This window comes from Chenopodium quinoa, unplaced genomic scaffold (assembly GCF_001683475.1).
Source record: "Chenopodium quinoa cultivar QQ74 unplaced genomic scaffold, ASM168347v1, whole genome shotgun sequence".
NCBI classification, from domain to species: Eukaryota; Viridiplantae; Streptophyta; class Magnoliopsida; order Caryophyllales; family Amaranthaceae; genus Chenopodium; species Chenopodium quinoa.
In genome coordinates this window covers 6,910,638-6,938,080 of record NW_018742390.1, presented here as the reverse complement: position 1 = coordinate 6,938,080, position 27,443 = coordinate 6,910,638, and the positions used below count along the sequence as shown (strand labels likewise).

Below are 27,443 nucleotides of genomic sequence, written 5' to 3'. Positions count from 1 at the left end.
GAGCTTTTTATCCTTCCTTTGCCCAAGCACAGATCCAACGGCATAGTCCGAAGCATCACACATGAGTTCAAAAGGGAGCTCCCAATTCGGTGGTTGAATGATGGGAGCCGTGATCAAAGCTTCCTTCAACCTATCAAAGGCTAGCAAACAATCATTAGAAAACACAAAAGGGGCATCCTTTACCAACAATTGAGTGAGCGGCTTAGCGATTTTGGAAAAATCTTTAATGAACCGGCGGTAAAAAACCCGCGTGTCCAAGAAAACTCCTTATACCCTTCACATTAGTGGGGGGAGGGAGGCGCTCAATAACCTCAATTTTGGCACGATCAACCTCAATGCCCCTACTAGAAACAACATGTCCCAACACAATACCCTCTTCAACCATGAAATGACATTTTTCCCAATTAAGTACAAGGTTCACCTCTTGACATCTTTTTAACACTTTAATCAAATTACTTAGGCAAGTGTCAAAAGATGAACCGCAAACAGAAAAGTCATCCATAAATACCTCGATTGATGATTCAAGCATGTCGGAAAAGATAGACATCATACACCTTTGAAATGTAGAAGGTGCATTACATAATCCAAATGGCATCCTTCGATAAGCAAAGGTGCCAAAAGGGCATGTGAATGTAGTCTTCTCTTGATCCTCGGATAGGATAGGGATTTGGAGGAATCCTGAATACCCATCCAAGAAGCAATAGTGACTATGTGATGCCAACCTTTCCAAGATTTGATCGATAAAGGGGAGAGGGAAGTGGTCCTTCCGAGTGGATTTGTTCAATTTTCGATAGTCTATGCACATTCTCCACCCGGTGACCGACCTTGTAGAAATGGTCTCACCCTTATCGTTCTTGATAATGGTCATGCCCCCTTTTTTTGGAACAACTTGAACCGGGCTAACCCACTTGCTATCGGAGATAGGGTAGATTATGCCCGCTTCAAGAAGTTTCAAAACCTCTTTTTTAACAACTTATTTCATGTTGGGGTTGAGCCTTCTTTGGTGCTCAATTGAGGAGTCATGATCATTATCAAGCAAAATCTTGTGCATGCATATCGTGGGACTTATCCCCTTAATGTCATCAATGGCATACCCAATGACACTCCTATACTCCCTCAACACAACTAGGAGTTTCTCAAGGGAAGTGTCATCAAGGTTGGTATTGACAATAACGGGATAAGTCTCATTATCATCAAGAAAAACGTATTTAAGTGAAGGGGGAAGGGGTTTAAATTCAACCTTAGGAGGAGGCGTAGACCTCTCCTCTTTTACCTCCACCTTAAGTGCTTCAAACTCCCTTGCCTTGCCATGTAGGGGTTGGTCTAGCAACAACTTGTACCCCTTAGCTTCATCATCATCATTGTACAAACTTTCCGTGAGGATCGCTTGTAGAGTATCTTTGCTATTGTTCATCATCTTCAATTCCTCCACTTCTCGGTCAAGAGTATCGATTCTATTGATATCCTCATACATAGGCTTCCTCATGGCTTGCGAGAATGAGAAAGAAATTTTCTCATCTCCCACATTCAATGTTAGCTTGCCTTGTTTCATATCAATTACCACTCCCGCCGTGTTCAAGAACGGCCTTCCCAAAATGAGAGGAACCTTGTTGTCCTCCTCCATTTCCATCACCACAAAGTCACAAGGTACAAAAACTCTTCCCACTTGTACCGGTACATCTTCAAGTATTCCCATTGGTAATCTAACCGAACGATCGGCTAATTGTATTGAGATTCTTGTTGGCTTCATCTCACCAACTTTTAAATTTTTCGCAATTGAGAAGGGCATCAAGCTTACACTTGCCCCAAGATCACAAAGAGCATCCATGGCTTCCATATCTCCAATCTTCACCGGAATTGCATAGCTACCCGGGTCACCAAGCTTTCGGGGAAGCTTGTTTTGAATGATTGCGCTCACCTCCATTGGAAGGGAGATGGTTGCACTCTCTTCAAGCCTACTTTTGTTGGACAAGAGATCTTTTAAAAATTTCGCATATGTAGGCATTTGTGACATAGCATGAAGAAAGGGAATGTTCACTTGGAGCCCTCTCATGACCTCAAGGAACTTTGAAAACTTCTCATTCAATTTTTTCTCTACCAACCTATGAGGGAAAGGAATAGGTGGCTTGTAGACTCTCATTGGGGGTTTCTCCACTTCAACTTCAACTCCCTCTCCTTTCTTTGTGTCTCCCTCAACACTCTTTTCTTTTTCTTTTCTCTCAACTTCTACCACCTCATTTTCAACATCATTCTCACTTCTCACCTCCACACCCTCATCTCTCTTTTGTGGCACATCTTCACTCACTACCGGACCTTCATACCCTCTCCCGGACCTCAATGTGATAGCCTTGACATGCTCCTTCGGGTTCACAACCGTTGAGCTTGGAAATTGACCACTAGCATTGGAGGTAGAACTCCCAACTTGTTGTGCAAATTGAGCTAGTTGATTCTCAATTATTTTGTTGTGCGCTTGAAGTTGTTGGATGTTGGAGCTCATTTCTGCATTGCTCTTCCCTTGTTGATTTATGAAAGACTCAAGAGCGGCCTTAAGGGAAGTCTTTTGGGGTGGAGGAGGTTGTTGGTTGAATTGCTGTCTTTGTTGGTTTGGATGGCGGTATGGGGCTTGGTGATTTTGTTGATTTTGGTTGTAGATGTTTTGAGGAGGGTTGTTGTAGTTGGATTGTTGGTTTTGATTGGGTTGTCTCCACCCTTGGTTTTGTTGCCTCCAACCTTGATTGAAAGGTTGCTCATTTCTTTGGTTCATGGCCGCAACTTGCTCATTAGTAGCATTGCAATATGAAGCCATGTGATCATTACCCCCACAAGTCTCACAAGACATGACTTGTGGTTGTGGTTGTGAAGAGGAGGTACCGCTTGAGGAGGTTTCTTGGTCTAGCTTGTGAGCTAGCATATCAAACTTTGAGGCAATGAGATCTATTGCACTCAACTCATGCATACCTTTCTTCTTCGGTTGACTTTCTCTTCTATCATATCTATAGGCGTAATGCCTTGCAACTTCTTCAATCATATTCTCGGCTTCTTCCACCGGTAGCTTTTTAAGACTACCACCGGCTCCGTTGTCAAGATTGGCCCTTGAGGTAGGAGTGAGACCGTCGTAGAAGCTTTGAATAATCATCCATAAAGGCAACCCATGGTGTGGACACTTCCTCTTTAGATCCTTGAATCTTTCCCATGCTTCACCTAAGGTTTCATCATCCTCTTGAGTGAAGCTTGTAATCTTCCTTCTCAATTCCGCGGTCTTTTCGGGCGGACAAAACTTCCCAAGAAATGCTTTGGTAACCTCTTCCCATGTTGTTAAGGATCCTTCTTTCACGGACCTCAACCAACACTTAGCCTTGTCCCTAAGAGAGAACCGAAACATATGCATCCAAATGAATTCCTCCGTGAGGTTGTTTTGCTTGATGGTAGTGCACAACTCAAGGAAGTTGTCTAAATGAGCTAGAGGGCACTTATTTGCACTCCCCCCGAACTGTTCACTTTGGATCATCCTTATAAGTTGAGGAGAGAACTCATAGTTGTTTGCATTGGTGGTGGGAAGAAGTATGCCACTCCGAAGTTGGAATGCATCGGGGTGGTCATAGTCTTGTAGAAGTGGAGGAGGCGGTGGGTTGGCCATCTCTTGCTCGTTGTCAAGATTATCCTCCGACTCGGAATCCGTATAAGCTAGAGAAAATTCCGGCGTGCCTTGTAGGAGCCTTCTTACGTTCCTCAAAGTTCTATTTAACTCCGGATCTACGGGGATAAGCGGTGATTGCTTACTCCTCCGTGTCATGCACAGTCAAACAAAGCTAAGGAAAACGTTAGCAATGACTATCACAAAGTAAACACGCTTAAACAAAAACAAAATAAGAAGATTATATACATATACACAAATCTAGACTCATTCAACAATAACTTATTCAATGTGACTTTGCCTCCCCGGCAACGGCGCCAAAAACTTGATAGGACGTCGTCAACCTATCAAGAAATAAGACCTAACTCGATCCTACTCAACTAGTAGCAAGGGCAAGAAAGGGTCGAACCCATGAGAGGCGTTGAATCAACCACCAAATGTTATTGTTTAAACAAGCTAGATTAAGTCGGGGGTTTTAAGTTGGTATTACGTCACACTATTCTAATTCAAATCAACTAATTCTAAGAGGTGATTAACAATATTAAGAAGGCCTAGGGCATGGGTTACACCACTCAACTTCATCACGGACCACAAGTAGCATGCATAGAAATGGTGATTTAGGGGATAAATTAGGGGAAGTTATCAAATGCACCCAAATACTCTCTCAAGCTAGAGGGATTACTTGACATCAAAACCATAACCTACTCTCGTGATTATGGGCAAGAAACAAGTGTTAAAACATCCTCACGGTAACATGCAAATTCCCTTGACTAGAAATTCCTATTCTCATGGCAAATCAAGTCAATCAAGCATAAGGGAGCTTCCTCAAGTTCATCTCTCGATCCTTCGTTGAGGAAGCTAGATAAATAATTCAAGCGATGGCCAATTACAAGAATTAACAATGAAACCTCTTAAGCTCAACTAATTAACACCCCACAATTAACAAATTAGTACATGCAACAAGTGTTGGTGATTACATTGAGGGTTCACCCAAACCCTAGAAATTAGACTACTCACAATCCATGGAAGTTAAAGCAATTAAAGATTTCAAGGAATTCATGAACAAATTAAAACTAAGAATTAAGTAGAATCTAACAATTAAACATGCAAAGAACAACCAAACAATTAATAAAAAGCAAGAACTAAAGATAGAAGAGAGAAAGAAAGAGTAAGGAAAATTACTAGAAGCTTCAATAATTGACTAACAATGGTGGAACTTGTCTTCTACAATGATTGGATTGAAAAACCTTCAAAACAAGAACTAAAATCTATGCTAATTTGAGGATTTTTGTGTTTCAAACTAAGAGGAGTATGAAAATCATGGAAAAATTGGGAACCCCTCTAAAATGGTCCAAAGGGGCTATTTATGTTACCCCCTAAAATAAGAGGACCGTGAAAACAAGAAACGGGTAAACTGTAGGTCTGCACGGACGTGCTGAAGTTGGCACGTCCGTGCAGACCAAGGCAGAAACTCAGTTTAAGACGACCTGCTACAGCACGGGCGTGCACCTTTGGCACGTCCGTGCTGCATCATCTGCACGGACGTGCAATATTTGGCACGTCCGTGCAGGCCTTTGCAGAAAGATGGCTTCAGGTCTGCACTCCTGCACGGACGTGCAACATCTTGCACGGCCGTGCTGCCTCATAATCACGGAAGCACGTCCGTGCTGCATCATCTGCACGGACGTGCAATATTTGGCACGTCCGTGCAGGCCTTGGCAGAAAGATGGCTTCAGGTCTGCACTCCTGCACGGACGTGCAACATCTTGCACGGTCGTGCAGGGTCTTCTGGGCCCTTTTCTTCGTGTTTTCTTCTACGATGCTCTTGTACTTGGATTCTTTCCATCATTTCCTTGCTTCTAACCTCGGTTTGGTAACCATGGGCTTCATTTGGTCGTCTTTGGACCTAAAATCTCAACAAAAACACTAACAACCCGTGAAGCATAGGATACACAAAAATTGCATAATAATAGGGTAAAAGTGAACCAAAACACAAATTTGTTCAGGTAAACTAGGTTCAAATACGCCCTAAAACCGCATAAAATAGCAAGTTATCAAAGGTTTAGAAATTTAAAAGAGAGAGAAAGCTTCTAGCTTTTAGAGAGAATTAGATAATTTTAGGTGTTGATTGTGAATGTAGATGATTTCAAAACAGGGAGAAACGACCCCTATTTATCAGAAAAATAGCACGGGATCAAAGAAAATCATATTCAGAATAAAACTCCTCCCGTCGCAAACGACAGAAGCCATCGCCAAGCAACGAACCTCGTCACCAGGCGACGAGGGCCAACGCTAGGTGACGAAGGTCAGTGTCTGGCGACGACTCCGTCGTCTTGCGCTAGTCTAAAAGTCAACCCGCTTTTCCACGCATAATTACCTTCAATACCAGTTGCAGGCAATCATGCGTCCGAGCAGTTTTTGAAATCAGATTTAATATTTTTATTCTAAATAAAACATTCTTTTAAAAAAATAGTTAATAGGCACTCATCTAGATCATCGGACCTAATCTAATTTAATCCATAACTTCCTCATAAGTCATCGAAATTGGGCCTATAATATATCATTGGAAAGCTCTGTTTGAGCCCAATCCAACTAGACTATTATTGGACCTTTATTATGGACCAAACCAAATTAGACTGGCTATTTTTTATAAATAGTAGTAAAAAGGAAATATTTTATTAAAAACGTCCTCATCATTTGACTTTCCACACTTTCACCTAGTTCAATAATCAAATGACGTGAAAGGTATTCATCACCGGGTTTGGTTTTGGGGAGACACGTTTGGGTGTCTACAATGGGTAATCCTCTCCCTCTCTAATGAATTGTCCATTAAGGGTTTGATTGTAGGATAGGAGTAAAGTGATTATCCCATTCTTATTATTGTCTCTACGTTCTTTGATTTAAGCATTGTGAGATCCTAGTTCTTCTTTGGTTTGTTTGTATCCCAATCCAAAAGAGAAATTTTCTTTAGGATAATATGTAAAAGAGACTTCTTCAATCTAATTGCCAAGGGCATCGTCGGAAACTAACTACTCCTGAATAAGATGTTGTTTACTATTGGAGTTGAGTATGGATCAAGCTTGAATGGTTCTTCAAGGCTCTCCTCCATTTCTAGTGTGAAAATTTCCTCCGTGGTGAATCCCCACATGTCCTCTTCATCATTATCATGGTTTAGTTCTAGAAATGATTGATCATTTATTGCTATTTTTAGAGGAGAAGCATGTATGGTCATAGGAAGACCTTGATAGCTTAACCTAACCATTTGATGAAGTGAGGATGGTATTGCATCAAGCTCATGTATCCAAGGACTTCCAAGAAGAAGATTGAATGTAGGTTTGATATCCATGACGAAATTCAACAATCTTTTGAATTGGGCATGTGGTAATTGGTAGCTTAACAGTTCCACACATCGATCTCCTCGAGTTGTCATAGGCCCTAATGCTGTTGTCTTTTTCTGGATTAAGGCCTAGATATTTTGCAGTTCATAGTGGGCACACATTTACAGCTAACCTATTGCCCACCAAAGTAAGAGAGATGTTGTATGCCTTACACCCCACAGTTAAGTATATAATGCATTATTTTGGGTAATATATTTTAAAGGCAAATCATCACTAGTAAAAATGATTGATTTGTCGGATTTCTCACTGATAAGAAAGCTAACGAGATCCTGGGGAGTTATGTCTATACTTACAGACAAAGCCGCTAGAGCGTTCATAAGAGAATTCATATGTTCTTTAGAAGTACTTAGGAGTTTCCAAATGATAACATTCGCCTTGGATTGGCGAAGTTATTTGACCATTGTATCTTCCACCTCGAGTTGAGGTGGTATTGAATTTTTAGCTTGACCTTGAGTTTGATTTTGAGTGGTCTAAGATCCATTTGGTGGTGCTTGATAAACTCGCCCAGAACAAGTTAGATGATCTATCTCATATGGGTTAATTGTAGGACTCGTGAAACAACTTTCTTCTAGAGGCTTTGAGTGTGCCTCCATTTTAAGATGTTCCATGAGTTGTGCTTGATGTCATTATTCAACCAATGATAGATTTAATAAATCTTATGATTTCCCCAAAAAATGATCCCAATGTAGCGCTCCACTTGTCTCATTTTTTAGACTAGGTGGAGGTGGGACGTCAGCGTACTAAGAGACATATAAGTCTTGAAAGTCGTCATCCCATAATTCACACACTTCGTTAATTTCCCCTATGAGTATTGTCCCTATATCTGTGATATAGTCCTAAGGATTGAAAATATCACTTCCCATATGTTCCTCATCGATGTGAAATGCCCCTAATAGGGATACATTATTGTTGGGATTAGGCGTGGGAATTATCCCATCGTCTACTAGATCTTGTACCTTGTGCTTTAGGATATAGAAACCTTCAGTATCATCCCAACACCTCTATGATAAGTACAATAAGCATTGCAGTCCCATTAGGTGTATCTTTTTTTCTGGTGGAATGGGTGGCGTTAGCCCTGTTGGTGCAAGTTAACATTTTTAGCTTAATTTTTCTAGCAACTCTTTGTAACTCACAGGGAATTGTGTAAATTAAATTCTTTTGTCCATCTTTTTTGAGGATCATTAATGTGACATTGAGTCGTGCTATTGTATTGCATAGAAGTCGCAAATACATCAATAGAGGATGAAGTGTTATCATTCCCCTTTTGTGGTAATTCTTAGGTTGATGATGATGAGGCTTATTTTCTTTTTCTTTAGCAAGGTCATCTTCAATCCTAGTAGCAACATAGTAGACCTTTTGGAGAATGTCTAAACTAAGGAAATGTAGATGTTTGTTGTACTTTTCATGACAATTGACAATGAACTTTTGTACTTACTCTAGTTCAGGTGGCCTTTGGGCAAGGTGGGCCGCCTTTTCTCGCCATCTACCATAGAAAGCAAGAAAACCTTCATCGTAACCTTTCTTAAGCATTTCAATCTCACCTAGAGTTGATTTATACTCTACGTTACTCTCATATTGGTAATGAAAGCCGAGACTACATCTTCCCATGTTGTTTAGAATTATTGATCTAGCCCATATTACCACTCTCTCGTGGTTGGGTCAAGAGATAAAGGGAAAGTCAAAGCATAAAGCTTAGGATCAACTCCTTGGAAAACCATAATGCCAGTAAAACACATTAAATGGTTTTGTAAATTGGTCACCTTGAATATTGGCAAGTTCGTAGCTATGAATGTTTTTGGTAAAGTAACTCATGTAGGAGGAGAAAACTTTTTTGTGTTGAAGTACTTGTTCCCCATTGTAGAACGAAGAGCAAGCTTCTCCAACGACTTTTTTTTTATGGATAATTTTTCTATCTTTTCTTGCAAGGCTACAGCTTTGGCATTTTTCTTTTCAGTTTTTTCAAGTTTCTTAATTCTTCTTTCCTTGGCCTCTTGAGCCTTTTTTTTCTCTCAAGCGAGAAATCTCTTCTTGAAGTTGCTCTATGGTTGACATTGTTGTTGGACTAGAACTTATTATAAATGAAAGGTGGTTTGAAAGGGGTGGATTGTTTGATGGTAAATGTAGAATGCGAGCCCCCGGGAGACTTCGTTCCTAAGCTTGAAAACCGGCCCTAAAAGAAGTACAAAAGGATAATTAAGTCAATATGCTTGTTTAAGAAGACAAAAAAGAGGAAAGAACGCAAGATATATTCGAACGGATAACATCACCTTTAAACAATTCTTTAATGAAGATATTGTTAGAATTGTCATAGGCCCTAATGCTTTGTGTCGCTGATTGAAAATCTTTTTCTGGATTTAGGCCTAAGTATTTTGCCGTTCGTAATGGGCATACATTTACAGCTAACCCATTGTCTACCAAAGTTAAAGGGATATTGTATCCCTTGCATCCCACGGTTAAGTATAATGCATTGTTGTGGGTAGTGTCTTTTGAAGGCAAATCATCATTAGTGAAAATGATTGACTTGTCGGATTTCTCGCTAGTAAGCAAGCTAACGAGATCCTGAGGGGTTGTGTCTGTGCTTACAGACAAAGCCGTTAGAGCGTTCATGAGAGAATTCCTATGTACTTTAGAAGTACTTAGGAGTTCCCAAATGCTAACATTCGCCTTGGATTGGCGAAGTTGTTTGACCAATGGATCTTCCACCTCAAGTGGAGGTGGTATTGAATTTTGTACTTGACCTTGAGTTTGATTTTGTGTGGTGGAAGATCTATTTTGTGGTGGTGCTTAAAAGACTCGCCTAGAACGAGTTAAATTATCTATCTCATTTGGGTTAGTTGTAGGAATCATAAACCAACTTTCTTCTAGAGGCCTTGGATATGCCTCCATTTCAAGATGTTCCATGAGCTGTGTTTGATGCCATTGTTCATCTAAGGAGAGATTCGATAAATCTTGCGATTTCCCCAAGAAATGATCCCAATCAAGCGCTCCATTTGTTTCATTCTGTAAACAAGATGGAGGTGGGATGGCGGCATACTTAGAGACATATAAGTCTTGAAAGTCGTTGTCCCATAGTCCACATACTTCATTAGTTGCCCCAATGAGTATTGTGGATAGAGGTTCTCCTATAGGTGTGATATAGTCCAAAGTATTGAACATATTACTTCCCATATGGTCCTCATCGATGTGAAACACCCCTAAGGGGGATGCATTATTGTTAGGTTTAGGCGTGGGAATTCTCGTCCACTAAATCTTGTATTTTGTGCTTTAAAAAATAGCAACGTTGAGTATAATGTCCAACGCCTCCATGATTAGCACAATAAGCACTACCATTCCATTGAGGAAATCTTCTTTCGGGTGGAGTGGGTGGTGTTGGCCCTGTTGGCACAAGTAAGCCTTTTTCATTTAATTTTTCTTACAAACTTTTAAGCTACCAATTACCACAGGCCCAATTCAAAAGATGGTTGAATTCCATGTTATGGACATACAACCTACATTAAACCTTTTACTTGGATGTCCTTGGATACATGAGCTTGGTGCAATACCATCCTCACTTCATCAAATGATTAGGTTGAACTATCAAGGGCTTCCTATGACTATACATGCTTCTCCACTCAAGATAGCAATAAATGATCAATCACTCTTAGAATTAAATCATGAGAATGATGAAGATGACATGTAGGGATTCGCCGTGGAGCCAATCTTCACAATTGAAATGGAAGAAGACTTTAAAGAACCATTCAAGCTTGATCCATATTCCACTCGGATAGTAAACAACATCTTACTCAAGAGTAGTTACTTTCCAGGGATGCCTTTGGGAATAGGAATGAAGAATATCTCTCGTACTTCCTATCCCAAAGAAAAGCTTCTCCTTTGGATTGGGATATAAACCAACCAAAGAAGAATTGGGGTCTCACGACGCGAAAAACAAAGCACATAGAGACAATAATTAGAAAGGGATAATCACTTTACTCCCATCCTACCAACAAACCCTTAATGGACAATTCATTAAAGAGGGAGAAGATTACCCATGCTACGACTTTCCAGAACCCTTAAATCTGGAAAGAATCAAGAAGCCTGGATTTGAAATATTTCATGATTGCTACTTCTTGGATGACGATCTTAGTATTGTTAAATCATAACACCCAACTCTAGGGTGCTATGATGGGCAAGACTTTAACTTGCTATATGGACTAGAGCAAAATCATGTCGCTACTATCACCAATCAAAACGCCATTCAAGATGAAGCTTTTGACCCAACCTCATTTATCACCCTTTCAAACGAAACTTTTGAGCATTGATGGAGGAAATATTTCAAATGGACCAATCACAAAGGCGGTAAGCTGGAAATCGTCACAGGCGAAGGGAAGATGTTTGAAGAATCAGACGATGAATCTATCATAGACTCTAGGGAACCTGAAAATTTAGGCCTTGTGTCCATTACTTAGTCTTTATTTTCTAGTTCTAGGGATGAAGATCCCAAAAAGGATTCTTCTCTTGATGTACTCTCTTTTGATTATAATAATATGAGCTCTATTTCCGAGCATATTCCTTCTTTTGAATCTTTCAAATGATATAAATATCAATCTAATGGAGATGATAACATTAATAAATTGGTTGAACTAATGGATGAACAAGAACCAAAGAACCCTATCGTTGAAGAAACTGGAATAGTTTATATAGGAACTAACGAAAATAAAAGAGAAGTCAAAATTGGCTTAACACTAAATCCGGAAGAGTGATCGACCCTCATATTGACGCTCAAAGAATTCGAAGACGTGTTTTCTTGGTCATACAAGGACATGCCTGGAATAGATAGGGAAATTGCGGAACATACCATTCCCTTGAACCCTACCTCTAAACAAGTAAAACAAAAACTTCGACGAATGAAACCTGATGTCGCATTAAAAATAAAAGAAGTACAAAAACAGTTAGACGCAGGTTTTTTCACGTATGTAATTACCCAGAATGGGTAGCGAACATCTTCCCAGTCCCTAAAAAGGATGGACGAGTTCGCATGTGTGTCGACTTTAGGGACCTTAATAAAGCTAGCCCTAAAGACATTCTACCACATATTGATATATTGGTAGATAACACGGTTAAACATGCGATGTTATCCTTTATGGATGGATACACAGGTTACAACCAAATTCTTAATGGCAAAAGAAGACGAAGAAAAGACATGCTTTATTACCCCTTGGGGTACGTATTGCTACACAGTCATGCCATTTGGTTTAAAAAAATGCAGGAGCTACGTACCAAAGAACGACAACGACTCTCTTGCATGATATGATGCATAAAGAAATAGTAGTGTATGTGGATGATATGATCGTGAAGTCCAAAGATAGAATAGGACATATAAAAGCTTTATGAAAATTTTTCACTCGCATAAAATAATACAAAATGCGATTGAATCCACAAAAATGCACCTTCGGAGTAACTTCTGGCAAGTTACTCGGATACGTATTAAGCACACGTGGCATCAAGATTGATCCCTCTAAAGTAAAGGCAATTGTTGACATGCCTCCCCTTCAAATAGAAAAAGAAATTAGGGGATTCCTTGGCAAACTACAATACATTAGTCGATTTATTAACAAATTGACTATGACTTGTGAGCCAATATTTAAAAAATTGAAAAAAGAGGAGAAACATGAATGGGACGATCATTGCCAAAAGGCCTTTGAGAAAATCAAAGATTATCTCAAAAGTCCACCAATTTTAGCACCACCAGTACCCAAACTACCTCTTTGGCTATACATTACAGTTAAAGACACAGCCACAGGCGTCATGTTAGCACAAGAGGTAGAAAAAGTCCAGCGTGCAATATATTACATAAAAAAAAAAATTCATCCAATATGAAAAAAAAATATGTTACGACATTATATGTTACCACACACTACTCATGTGATTTCTCAACAAAATCCGATAAAGTATTTGTTTGAACAACCACCCATACAAGGACGGATATCTAAGTGGTTGGTGATGTTGGCCGAATTTGAGTTAAAATATATTCCTGAAAAATCAATGAAAGGAAAAGTAATTTCTAACTTTCTAGCACAACATCCAATTCAAACATGTCGTGCAGAAACTACTCATATTCTGGATGAAAAGATTCTCATGACACAAGATGACAAATGGGTAATGTACTTCGACGGTGAGTCCAATCAAAAAGGATGTGGCGTAGGACTGTTACGCTGGGATGGGTTGATAGGCCCTTTCCAATAGGGGTAGCTGTTGGGGGTGGGGTTTCTAGGGTCATAGGGACCACAATGTGGAACCGTACCTTCTTGTGGCGGGTGGTAAGGATAGTTAACATAGGGCACTTGAACGCCCGCTTGAACAAGATTATCATAATTCATCCTTTCGTAGTACCCCTGTTGTTCAATGGAAACTTTATTATCACGGCGGATATCCTCAAGGGTACTACGGATGGCATTCAGATCAAATGGAGGAAGTTAAGAGAAAGAAGATGCCTCACCTACCCCGCTATGAAGGGGAATGGGTTGCTCCCCTTGGAAGACCAACTGAGGTGTGGAATTGCACCTCGTACTTGGTTCTTCCTAAATTCAACGGGGATGAACTCCTGAGAGATCTTCCATCTTAAAAGTTTTGAAGAATCTACCAAAGTGAGAGGTGGGTGACGAAGGGAAAACTAGGTCTGTAGACACCTAAAAATGTCTCCCCAACACCAAACCCGATGATGAACAACCTTTCACCGCCATTATTGGTCGGGTTGAGTATTTAATCTTGGAGTGCTTAAATCCATATTTCCATTTCATAAACCAACCCAACTTCTAGCCAATTTCCCCAAACCATAACTTATTTTCCTCTTTTCGTGCCTTTAAACCCAAAATAATTCATTTCGTGTCCTTTAAAATCATTCATTTTGTGTTCTTTTTATAAAAACGTTTAATCCAGTTTATTTTTGTCCATAATCTGGGTACAATGATTAAATAGTTGTATGAGACTTTAAAAGAGCTTTCCAGCGATATATTATAAGCCCAAATCCGAGTTATAACGAATAAGTTATGACCAAAATATTTAACTAAGCCCAAACCAAACCTAAGCCCACCTTACCTACGACCCAATGATCATGTGGAGGGTCCAAATGATTTAATCCAATTCCTAAACTAATTAGGATTAATTAGAAGCTTCTATAAGTTTCTAAAAGATCTTAATTATCCGTTTTGAAAAGATAAGATTAAAGAGTTTAAAATTGAATAAAACTCCTTTTTTTTTAAGTCCTAATTTTATTCGAATTGAAAGACATTCAAAGATAGACATATATTATTTTTGTGCGTCATAGTTTTTATCCAAATTTATATGGTTGGATAGCCCTTGAAATTATCTTTCCAATGATATATTATAATATCAATTCCGAGCTATAACGCAAAAGATATGAATAAAATATCAAACTTTATCCAAAACTGACTCCGTCTCACTATTTCGGCCATATCTTTTATTATAAAAAATATTTTAATCTGATTCTAATTGGGTTAGAAATTATACTTCAATATCTTTCCAACAATATCTTATTCATCTTCTTCCAATTTCTGGATCAAAAGATATGATAAAAACAAAAACCGCAAAAACTGTTGTCTATCGAGTTTTATTCCGATTTAATTCGGATCTTATCTTGTTTTTTCGACCCTTCTTTTTTCTCTATAAATAGAGGTCATATCTCCCCCTTTTCAATCATCAACAATATTGATCATCAAATAATTCTCTTATCCCTCTTTAGCCTAAACACTAGCCTCCCTATTCTTCCAAAAATACTTCCCTTAAGCACTCTAAGGAGTCCATACTTAACCCAAAGTTCTATACTTAAACCAAGGCGTGAAAGGTATAATTAGCTGAGGGTTTGGACCAAATCAACTCTACTTTTTATTTAATTTAATTGTTTCAATTTGATTTATTTTTATTGAAGTTACTAACGGTTTATTCATGATGTAGCAATTCAAGGAAACGCGAAAAGTGAGTAATTATTCACTTAATTACTCTTATTTTTATTCTTGTTGCTAGTATCATGATTAGGTTATTTTATATTTGATTTGACTAACGTTATCATTGTTAAATTGCATCCAATATTAATGTTTATTTTATTATTTTTATGATCACCACATTGCATGTTAAAGGGAATATGTAATTGAAAATCACGCCTAATAAGATAATTTGGACGACCGGTTTAGGTTCCTTTTCAATTTTGTTATTAAATCAAGTGATCAAAAATATTTTAGAATTATATGTTGCATTAATATTCAACCAATTTAGCGTAATAATAGTTTGGAGCAAATTGAATATTTTGTTTATATGCCTTTGAGATCGCATGAGTCACTTTTCACTATAAGAATCGAGTAGAGGCCAATACGGGCGAATGTGACTCCATGACTCACTTTGTACCATCATCCTCAATCCTCCTTTCGTGGTTCCAAACCTTATGGAGTTAGTAATCTCATGGATTATGAATGGGGTGTAACCTTCACGGGTCAATCGTTGTTGCCTTCGTTGTCCCTTATTCGTGGTTACCCTTTATGATCCGTGAACGGTTTACAAGTTCCTTAAAAACTTGTTGGCGGTTCCCTACTTTCCTTGTCCCTAATCGTATAATGTCAATTCCCACTTCCTATGAGTACCAAGCATATTCACACATGCTTTTACGTAGGCACACTTCGAGCAACGCCTACAAGGCCGTTATCTAATCTTTCCTCGGTCAAACTAAATTTATAAACACTTAACAAAACTAAATACGAGTATAGAGGCAAGTCAAGGGTGAAACCCAAAGGAACGGTAATGTTCAAGCACTTTCAATTATGCGCCTAAGATAGGTCGAAGACGAAGGTAAGAGAGAATACAAACTACTAACAAAACAAGTAACCAAGGAAATGATTTTCAAAATCAAAAAATTTTCATTCTCAACTCCTTCACCATCACTCAAATGCTCACCAATGTGATCCTCACACTCTCTTGGTTGCTCAAAATCAGCATCATCATCCTCAACACACTCATTAAATTGGGATTTTTCACAAACAAGCATCAAGGATGGCAATTGGCTTTCTAACTCTTCTCCTGTTCTCTTTTCCTCCTCCTCCTCATTATTTTTTATTATCTCTAATTGACCTCTCATAAAATTAAGAATCATCTCCTTACTAGGCCTAAGCTCATTATCAAGCTCAATGCACCTAATTTGAGACTCAAATATATAAACAAGAGATTCAAAAGATGTAGAAGGTTGAGGTTCAACACACTACCAGAAAATGTGGAATAAGCAACGCACAATACATAACTGTTAAGTTTCACAGGCGATCTCTAGCATGATAAGCGTTCTGTAGGTTGAAACCTATAGAGCGCCTGTCTAAATTAACAGCTCTATATGATATATCCAAATATAACACTATATGATATAGAACGCCCCTTAACCGTTCTATAAGTATAATATATTGAGAAAAAAAGAAAAAAGAAAAAAATATCTCGTATTCCACAATTTCACTCTAACCCTACTTCATTTTTCCTAAGCCACCACTTCCCACTTCCCTAATCTCTATCCTCATTCCCTCTTCTAACCTTGACCCCTCTATCCTCGGCCAATTGACCATATTGGTACATAAGTTAACACTCTTATGACATATTGTTATATAAATTATTGTAGGCGACATATTGATATAAGAATTAACATGTGGCGACATATTGGTATATAAATTAACAAATTGTGACCTTTACCCCTATTTTTTCTTCGGATGAAAGAGCATGTTGTATACTTCAAAAATTTGTTTTAATTACTTTTGCAATCTTATTTATTATCATAATATACTTATTCAGCACCAAATAATAAATTTTCCCTCTTCCCTTCCAATACAATAACTTTGATAAATCAATCAAACGATAAAACCCCAAAAAACTAATAAACAATAAACAAAATCTCAATATTAATTATTTAATTTCAAAATCAATTACTAGTAGACGCTAACTTTCATTATTACTTCATTTGTATTATACCCACAACTTTGTAAATCAACAATATAATAAGAAAAAATATATATATGAGTGTTTTTTTTTAAAAAAAAAAAAAAAAAAGAATCTACCCTTGTGATGCTTCAATGACCAACGCCCTCAATACATTCAAGCTTATATCCCTTTGCTCAAGCTTTCCTATTCGTTTTTCCCTAGCTTCTTTCTCATCACTTTTGGGCTTTCAACTTTTTTTTTTTTGGATTTTTACTTCATAATTTTTTAAAATTAATATAAAAAGTAGAGAAAAGTACAAAAAACAAAATGTCAAATAAAAGTTATTAGCACTAAAATTAAGCGCGTGTATCATACGCATATCCTCCGACAAGAAAATAGGGGTAAATATCTCAATTTGTTGACTTATATACTAATATGTCGCCACATGTTAATTTTTATACCAATATGTCGCCACATGTTAATTTTTATACCAATATGTCGCCGGCAATAACTTTTATACCAATCTGTCATAAGGGTGTTAATTTTTATACCAATATGGTCAATTGGCCCTCTATCCTCTAACTTCAACACTTAATTATCAGTCACTTCTCTCCCCACCACGCACACACACAACAACAACCTTTTATACCACCATCACTCCTTGCTTTCCAACTCTAACTCCGACGTGGCGCGGTGCTCAAAGGTTCGATCATGGTTTTTTTTTTTTTTTTTTTTTTTTTTTTTTTGCGAAATTCATATCGTGATGATTTTTGGGTGGTTTGTTTTGCGAAAGTAAGATCGTGATGACTGTTAGGTTCTTTGGTCGCAAAAGTCTGATTGTGGCATTTCTGGGCTGTGTGAATGACGCCCTTGGTTCTATTGAACCACCGTCATTCATCAATTCGTGTTTTAGGTGGTGTTCATTTCACGATTTTTTATCTATAATTTAGATCCAAGTTTCTTTTTTTTTTTAATTCAAACTTTTGATTTTATTCTAATTAAAATTTCTGATATTAATTTTAAAATTTGGTTTTAATTTTCAATTAGTAATTTTAAATCTTAATTGTCTGATTTTCACTTTAGAAATGGATTTGAATTTCAATTATATAAACTTTAAAATTTCTGATTTTCATTTTGATTAAGTGAGATGTTTGATCTTTTTGTGGGTTTTAACATTTGATATATGAAATACGAACACTTGAATTTTAGAGGTGATTTTACACTTTTATTACTTTTTGTTTATGGATCTATTCTTGTTGCTTATGTATGGATTTTTGTTACATGTTCATGTTGATTATTCAGTTATTGAGCGTCATTTGGCCGGTTAATATGTATGTTACATTGTTACATACTATTTGGATTTAAATTATTCTATGATTGTTCTTGTTGTTAATATGCAAATAGGTCTTATCACTTGTTGTTTTTCGCCTCTTATCCCATGCTGAGTCACAGGCAGCGTCTCGGAAAGCACGGACGAGCCACATGCAGGGTGCGGGAGGAAAAGGAAACAACAGAGGGATCCGAATCGGACCTAAATGGAAATGAAAGGTTACAAAACCACTCGTCCTTTTTCTTTAGAGAGCCTCTGACATCCAACAACGTTCATAGAGGGTTCATATGGCACTCAAGGTGTGAGAGGTTTGTTAAAACCTCTCAAGCGCCTTTCTGACTTGGCCTGGCGCTTCACTGGAACTTCCCTCGCCCAATCCTCACTCGACAGCTCCGTCCTTTCTTAGGTGAGCTACGTGAGACCGAATGTTGAGCCAAGCCTTTCCAGCCGGTAGTAGCCGAAGGGTCCATGCTTACACGCAGGAGCGCTCACAGACTCTCGCTGGTTCACCCGCGTCTAGCACTAAGGCAAAGGGAGAGGAAGCCGGTTGAAGGGGGATACGAACTATCGGATATAGTTCGAAATGAAGCTATTAAATGGCTCAATCCGGCCCCAGCCGCCGAGTATTGGAAACAGGCTATAACGCTTACGGAGTCTGTAACTCAACCTTCTCACCCATGGGGGGATTCCATATTCGATGAAAAATTTCAATCCAAAAGCTTCGCTTTAGCCAGATATTAGAGTGAAATTTTGCTGAACAACTGCAGGCATTGACACAATATGCATTGATTTCTTCTCTAAACTCGCAAGGTCGCAATTGTTGTTAGCGGTATAGATAAATAATCAATAGTATTAGAGAACTTGTAATGTATTTTTTTTCCTCAACGAATTTAGTTATTGTAATTGAAATACATGTATTTTAATTTTTTTGTTAAATAAAATGTTATTGTTGTGGTATTTTATTTATTATTATTATTATTATTATTATTATTATTTTATAATTAAATAATAATAATATTTTTTTTTTAAAAAAGGTAAGGAAAAGAGAGCGCCTATCTGTGGTAGGCGTTCTCTATTTATACGCTAAGATAACTGTTCTATTTTCCTTGTTTTTTTATTTACTTTATACCTAGAATATGAAGCGCCTATCTCAGATAGGCGATCTGTATTATGTTAGATATAGATCGCCTCAAAGAGGCGTTATGTAGAGGTTATAGAGCACCCCCTCAGAATAACGCCTTAGAGGCGTTCTATATGGCTTGTTTCAGGCGTTTTATATTCATGTTTTTGTAGTAGTAACAAGAGAAGAAGAAGAAGTACAACCAAGATTGAAAGAATCAACATTAAGATCATGAGCATATACATCACATTGGGGAGTGGGGGCATAATCAAACACGTGAGATTCATCATTAAGGGAAAGAAGCACATCACAAGAAGTCATGGTAAATAATGAAGAATATTGAAACACACAAATAGAATCAACTTGAGCATGCACTTCATCATCATGAACAAAAGGAGAAATAAAGTTGAAATCATGTGTTCTAGGCTCACTTAAGAGATCATGTGACAAATCATTGGAATTCATGCTAATATTAGAAGAATCAAGACATTGCATATCAATATTAGACTCATGATTACCCTTATCATAAACATCCCTTGCAAACCAAATCTAAAAATCCCAAGCATCATCAATTGACAATGCTCTAAATTCACCATTATGTATGCATTCAACTTCATTTCTAGTTTGCTCATTCAAACCAAAATAACAAATCTCACAAGCCTCCCAAATATTACAACAATTATAGTCTAAAAATCCCTCAAGTCTAATGAAATATTCACAAAAAGGCTCACTGTCGTATTGAGGAAATGATAGGCATGCCATTTTTTTTTTCACAAAACAAACAAAATTCAAATAAAAGAAAAGTATATTCAATGACCTAGACTCAAGCAATCAAAAACATTCAAACATAGACACCGTTCCCCGGCAACGGCGCAAATTTGACGAAGGGAAAACTAGGTCGTTATCTAATCTTCCCTCGGTCAAACTAATTTTATAAACACTTAACAAACCTAAATACGAGTATAGAGACAAGTCAAGGACCGAACACAAAGGAACAGTTATGTTCAAGAACTTTCAATTATGCGCCTAAGCTAGATCGAAGACGAAGGTAAGAGAGAATACTAAAAACTAACAAAACAAGTAACCAAGGAAATAAAACACTAGGAATGGGGATCAACAAGCACTACTACAAAAATGCTCAAAGAGACCTTAAGTAAGAGACCATTTAAATAAATATGTGGTCTCTTGGATTCAAGAGACCAAATATTTCAAATAAATGGTCTCTTACGTATAGTCTTAGAGAGATGAAAATGTACTAAAGACCAACTATTTTAATTAAGTGGTCTCTCCTTCTTTTTAATTAAATAAATTAAATAAGAGAGAACATTTATTTAGGAGAAGTGGTCTCTCCTTTTTTTTTTAAATTAAATAAATAAATAAAATAGAGAGACCATCTATTTACAAAAAGTGGTCTCTTTTTTTTTAATTAATTAAATAAATAAATAAAAGAGAGAGACCACCTATTTACAAAAAGTGATCTCTCCTTTTTTTTTAATTAAATTAAATAAATAAATAAAAAAGAGGGACCATCTATTTATGAAAAGTGGTCTCTCCTTTTTTTTTTAATTAAATAAAAAAAATTATTTACTTTTTAAAGTCTGATTTCCAAAGAAATAACAAATAAAAAAATAAAATAAAAATTAAAGGCTAAAAACTCGGTAAAGAGGCTAAACCCAAACCCTAATATCATTTCCTCAAAAACCCAACCCCCACCGTCTCTCTATCCTCTCTCAATCTCTCTCTATATCATGCTCTTCAATGCCGGAATCTGACTCCGATTGAGCGGCTACAACTTTCTCGCTCTCGCAATCCCTAACCCAATGCTGAAGTTCGTCGATCTCGAGTCTTTGCCGCCGTCGACGGTGCTTCCGACGCTCGAATCAGGCGAAACTCTCACCATCACAACTCCAGGCGAAGTTCGTCTTTCTCTTGCTCGAAAATGCTTCTTGGGAGCTCGGTATTTAGGTATTTCTTGCTTTCTCTTTTAGATTTTTTGTTTTTTCTTTCATTTCTGCAATTTCATGTTCGTGGTATTTATGTTGTTTTTATGAGAAATTATGGTGGTTTGATTTTGGTTTCTGTTTAGGTGCGTGATAATCGTGCTACTCACAATTTCTGGGCTGATATTGTACTTGATGATAGAAATGTTGATTATGTTGTTAATACGTGTCTGTATGAAGCTCAAATTGAATGATAAATGCTGGGATTAATAACTAGTTGTTTATTTGCCTCTTTAAAGATTTTATATGTTGCAAATTAGATCACACTTGAGTAAATGCTTATAAAGTAAATTCTTGTTTTTGGGCCTAAATTTCTACAAGTATTAATCTTATTTTAGAAATCTGATTAAAGAACTATAAAAATTGAATTATGTATGCAAAATGCACACAATAACCTCAGTTGATGAAAGGCTGACGCTAATGGGTTATGGTAGACTCAACTTGAGTAAATAATGCTTATACAGGTGTCTGTATATATGCTAAATGCACACAATAACCGCTTGAGTATAATTCGTCTTAATATCAATAAAATTTTTTAGAAATTAGTTTACTTTGATGATGAGATCAAGTAAAACTACCAAATTTACTTTATATTGCTAAGGATTAGTTATAATCAGTTAAATTAAGTTTTAAAATTTGGTACAAATCTGAGTTGGCTTGAGTAAAAGTAATTAGAAGAGAACAATACCTGTTGTGTGAAGCGGATGCATCCCCGTAGCTTATGGTTTGATCTAACTCCGTATATTATGCATACCCCATCAATTCAGCAAACTTCAATTTCTATATTCACATAAACAACACTAACCTGTTTGGGTTACCTTTCGGATCATGTAATTTGTCATTGTTAGTTTGGTCAAGGGCAGTGTTGTGGTTTGGTGGTTCGGGCAAATAGCCGCATAAGAACATGGATTCAGTGGGCTAAATGTAAGATCTTTTTGAGAAGTCTCAAACAAATATTCATGAAATTACCCATTTTGCTTTTAAAATGTAGGACAGGCTCGCCATAACTAGACTGTAGGCAAGCTAATTTGTGCTAGCTTCTCTTATTTATGATCGTGAACTGTTAACTTAAGAAAAGATCAATGAAAAAAAGTTACTTTTGAAAGATATAGGACTTGGAGTGCCAATATGTCCGTGTCTTCTTGTTCTGTGCATGTTTACACAACTGACATCATATCATAGCCTTTATATGATAATTCTGGTAAGTGCTTTCAATTTGGTACTCCATATGTAAAACAAAATTAAAGTGCTGAAAGTGTAATATGGCCATTATAGAGACAATAAAATTTGTTTGGATTAACTCTGACATCAAATATAATTATTGTAGAAATTGAGTGAAAGAAATCGTGATAGTTCGAAGAAGAGGACTTCAAAATAACGAGGTGGCAGACTTGGCTATCAATATTTTGAAGAAACAATTGTAAGTATATGCTAAACCTTTCATAACTACTTTGTGGAAACAGTGAGTTCTTATTGTTGTAACCTTCTGTTTCTGTCTTCAAATTTTTTTTTTTGTCGCATTCAGTTCTCTGCTATTTCATGATTAAGAAGCTTTTTTGCTTTCTTTCCCTGTAATATTTTCCCCAATCTGAGATATATTAATACAGTAGTTGGGAGCAAAGAAAAGTGTTCTGTTTTGCCTCGTTGATTAGATTAATAGTGACAATCCTCACCATGCTCTTTCCTGTTACTTCAATAAAAGAAGATTTAGAGAACTTAATTGAGAATTTTAGAACTTTTGAAATCCTTTGTGCTTCAGCTATATAATGCAATTTAACCCTAAAATCTAATATCTTGTTAATGATTAATTTTTTGCATTATTATAGTGTCCTCGTCAACCAGCATTGGTCTGTTATGAACTTGACCCCTGAGACTTCCTTAAGTAGCTTGTCTTCTATCTCCCAATGGTGTCTTTCTGTTTGCATTGGTCTGTCTGTTTGCTTGGCTGACTGTGTGGCTCCTTTGCCTTGCATTAGTCTGCTGCTGCTGGTTTACGCCTCTTCCTAGTGTACACAGCCCACGGTTTCTGAGTAGAAGGTCTTAACCAGCCCTACATTAAGGAACTTGCTAATTCCTTTGCCATGTTAGATGGCAACTTATCGCATGCCTTCTTTTGCTGCTGCTCCTAAGTCTCTGCTGCGAGGCTCCCCTATCAATTATCACTTCTACTTTTCTTTCATGCTTTTATTTTTAGCTAATCTTTACTTTTTGTCTTTCGGGTGGTTAAGGTTTCTTGGTTTGCAATTTTTAGCTAGTAAGCAAACTTGGAAACTGCTTCTGGTTACAAACTCTGATCTGCTAGATTTTTTAACATCTAAGTTGTAATATATTTCCTTTTCTTGTGAAAAAAAAAACAAAACAAAACAAAAAAAAACCAAAAAGTGAGCTAAAGTTGTGGATTGAGGATGTTCATCAATATACTTTGTTATGTCTGATTTTTGGCTTTTGGTTAAATATCTCTCTGATTTCCGTCAAAAATAAATTATACTCATATTTGATGGCATATGTTGTATGTTGCAAGTCTTTCCCTCGATTTGTACGTATTCTTCGGAAGACATTGATAAAATGCGAGATTTGTGGATTAAATATGTTCTTGATCATGAGCCAGAGGAAGAAGATTCGTGATGGACGAGCTTAATGAAGAATGAGCTGAGCTTGAGTACGAGATTAGCTTAGTGTTAATCACTGTACTTGTAAACCTAGCTCCACTTTTGACTTTTTTCTGTTTGAGGAGAAGCCCTACATTTGAGTTTTGTTTTTTAATATTAGAATTAATGTAAATTTTGGGTGTTATATATATATAGAAAATTTATTTTATATATATATGCATTGGTATTGCAGGAATATGAATTGCAAAAGGGTCGGGAATCAATACGAATATAATAATAATAATTTTTTTTTTTTTAAAAAAGCGAGCATAGAGAGACCATCTATCTTAAATAAGTGGTCTCATTATTCAAAAACCAAAGACCACTCATTTAAAATTGGTGGTCTTAGTTTTTAAATCTAGAGACCACCTATTTAAAACATTTGGTCTCTTGTCCCTTTGTATTATTAATTATTAAACTAAAAAGAGAGACCATTTATTTTAGCTAGGTGGTCTCAGGTGTTTAAAGTTAGACCACTTTTAATAAAGTGGTCTTTTGGCCAAAGAGACGTGTGAGTTAGAGACCACCCTTAAGGTAGTCCCTTTGGCCATTTTGATATGGTCTCTTTGGCCATTTTTGTAGTAGTGAAGTAATCATGTCAATTGCAACAACTTGGGAAGAGCATGCCAATCAAAGGTTGTGAAGACTAAGGATAAGAGCAATCAATTGAAATCAAAGAGCTATCTCCAAATTGTTAAGCTAGGGTTCACTATGAATAACAAAATAAGAGAATCATAATCAAAACCAATTGATAATTGCAATTACTAAATCAATTGTTTGTGTCATTAGCTATTACAATGCAATCTAGTACAATTCTGAAGGCCTAATCGAATTACACACATGCAAACCTTCACAAATCACTTTAATCTCAACAAAAAATCAACACAATTCCCAAATTAATCACAATTAATCAATCATACAAGTTTCACCCAATTCCTAGCCAACAACTACTCAACTATCATCATCTATCAACAATCAACTAAAGAAATCAAGAATCAACAATATAACAATAACAACTACACTAATCAAGCATCAAACATCAAAATCAATCCAAACAAACATGATATTAAACAAAGCAATAAGGTGAGATAGAGTTAAGAATGCTCATTGATAATAGAGAAGATCTTGAACACAATTGTCACACTTGTATCTTCAATCTCTCAATCACCATTGAAATTATTCACTTTCTCTCTCTAAGATCTACTCCTAATCTAGAGAGAGAACCTCCTAATCTCACCTAATCCTCCTTAGAGGAGAGAGAGACTATTCTAAACTAATGTATTTCACGTATGAAGAATAAAGAAGGCCTTCCACTATATATACAAAAGGAGGAAATAAGTGAAATCGCAAGTAAAACCTAGAAAGCCGCGCCTGCGGAAAAATCAGCCGCACCCACGGGGTTCTTGCGGCCATCCCTCTCCAAGTTCCTGGTCGAAAATGGGTAGAAATAGGTTGTAGCAGCCCTGCGCCCGCGGGTATTGTAGCCCGCGCCCGCGGGAGATTTGCAGGGTCAACTTTGGAAAGCTGTAACTCACAATCTAGGAATTGTATGACGGTGTTCGACCTATCATTAGAAAGATCTTCAAGTTAAGTTTCTAACCCAGCTTGAATCACCTTAATCCGATCTGTAGAACTCGAGATATGGCTGAAACAATGCACAAAGGTCGTTTTTGATACTTTGCAAACCTTTGTTTTCCTTTGTTTCTAACTCAAATTCAATTCTGAAAAGTACATATCGATGCTAGTGGATGTTATTTTTGATTCCCATGCATATAGCCCGGGACGTACCTATAAAACAAGACAAAGAAACAAATAAGCGAGAGAAATAGCCAAGAAATGAATAAAATGATAAGAAAACGATTAAAGTACGCATTTCTCTAAACTAACACAAAAACACGCAAATCGAACATTTTTCTCTAAAACACGACATAAACGACTTAAAACGAGCATTGAAATATTAAGAAAACATAGCCTAAAGGTGCCATAAATGGCACGGATCGGCGAGTCCGGAAGGACACACCATTCTTCCCCATTATCCACCAACAGAATATACTTACTTTGGTTGATGGTGTAATTGATGAAACGTTATTGGCGGAGCGCAACGATAGAGAGAGCATAAGGAGGAAAGCCTTTGACCACTTCCTCTTTGTTTTGGAGCACATGGGAAAGTATTACAATTTGGTCCTTGTATGCCCCCCCATCTTTCAAGGAAAGGGCAATTAGAGTGATCATGCCCCCCATGTGAATCTCGTCACCAAGGCGGCCATCACAAGTGTCCAATAGTCTCGAGATAAAAGTTGAGGAGCATTGGAACTTTAGGTGTTGAGGATTGTCAGCTAAGAAGAGGCAAGCTACCTCAAATTTCACCATAGAGCCAAGGTTTCCCTTGAATAATACATCATATTGAAGAAGCCGGGCAAAGTATCTCATATAAATATGGATGATGTTGTTAACCTTGTCGTGTTAGTGCAAAAATGGTCCTTGGTAGAGATGCTCCGCCACCACTCTTGCTCATTGTATGGGATGCGATACATCGAGGTCATATTGGAAGGGTGATAAAATTCGGTTGCATGCCAATGGAAGATGTCATTTAAATCATCCTCAGTTAGGGAATGGTCTTCGTTAAACATTCGAAAGTGAACAACAATTTGAGCTTCATTCCTCTCTTCGTCTTCCTCAATGACCTCTTGCGAAGAGAGGCAAGGAACTCTAATGTGATTCGCTCATAGGTGTGAGCGTGAAGATCGATGAAATCGCCCTAACCAAAGTTTTATGCTAAGAGAACGACTTTCATCTTTGATGCCGAGTCTCCTTAAGGTTGTAGCACAAAAGAATCTTGTTGATCGAATAGGACGAGTTATGAGATTTATGTAGATATTCAAGAAGTTATCATTCAGAGCAATTATGTCGTGATCATTAATGCCAGGAGGAGGCGGGAAAGAGGGTGTTGAAGGCTCACCCGCCCTTTTCCTCTTGGATTTGCCTTTACCTTTGCCAAACATTTTGACTCTACAAAACAACCAAGAGCTATCATTAGGAAGATTCCAGCCAAGAGGTGACATAAAAAGCTTGCCAAGATAAAAAGTGTATGCATGAAAGTAATAGCCATGAATTTCGAAATAGATGTATAGGATAACAACACTACAATTCAAGGCATTAATGAACACTTATAAACCAAGGCGTGAGCGAAAAGTCCTATGGCTATCAAATGCAAATCCTAAGAAAGTCTAGGTGAAAATGGGCATGAAGTCCCCCAAAATTCATGATAATCACTCACAACCAATCAAAATCAAACCAAGGACAATGAGTAACAATCACAAAATTACATCCAACTCATGAATTTCTCAAACAAGAGGTAACATGAACAACCTAGA

General features: G+C 37.2%; 1 long non-coding RNA gene across 1 annotated transcript; it reads left to right on the top strand.

The window, feature by feature from the left end:
- The first annotated feature begins 20,931 nt into the window (after positions 1-20,931).
- LOC110700508 lies at positions 20,932-24,480 on the top strand. The gene is made up of 3 exons (XR_002507223.1): positions 20,932-21,386; positions 22,749-22,841; positions 23,943-24,480. It is a non-coding gene; the product is annotated as an uncharacterized LOC110700508 (long non-coding RNA).
- The last annotated feature ends 2,963 nt before the right edge of the window (positions 24,481-27,443 follow it).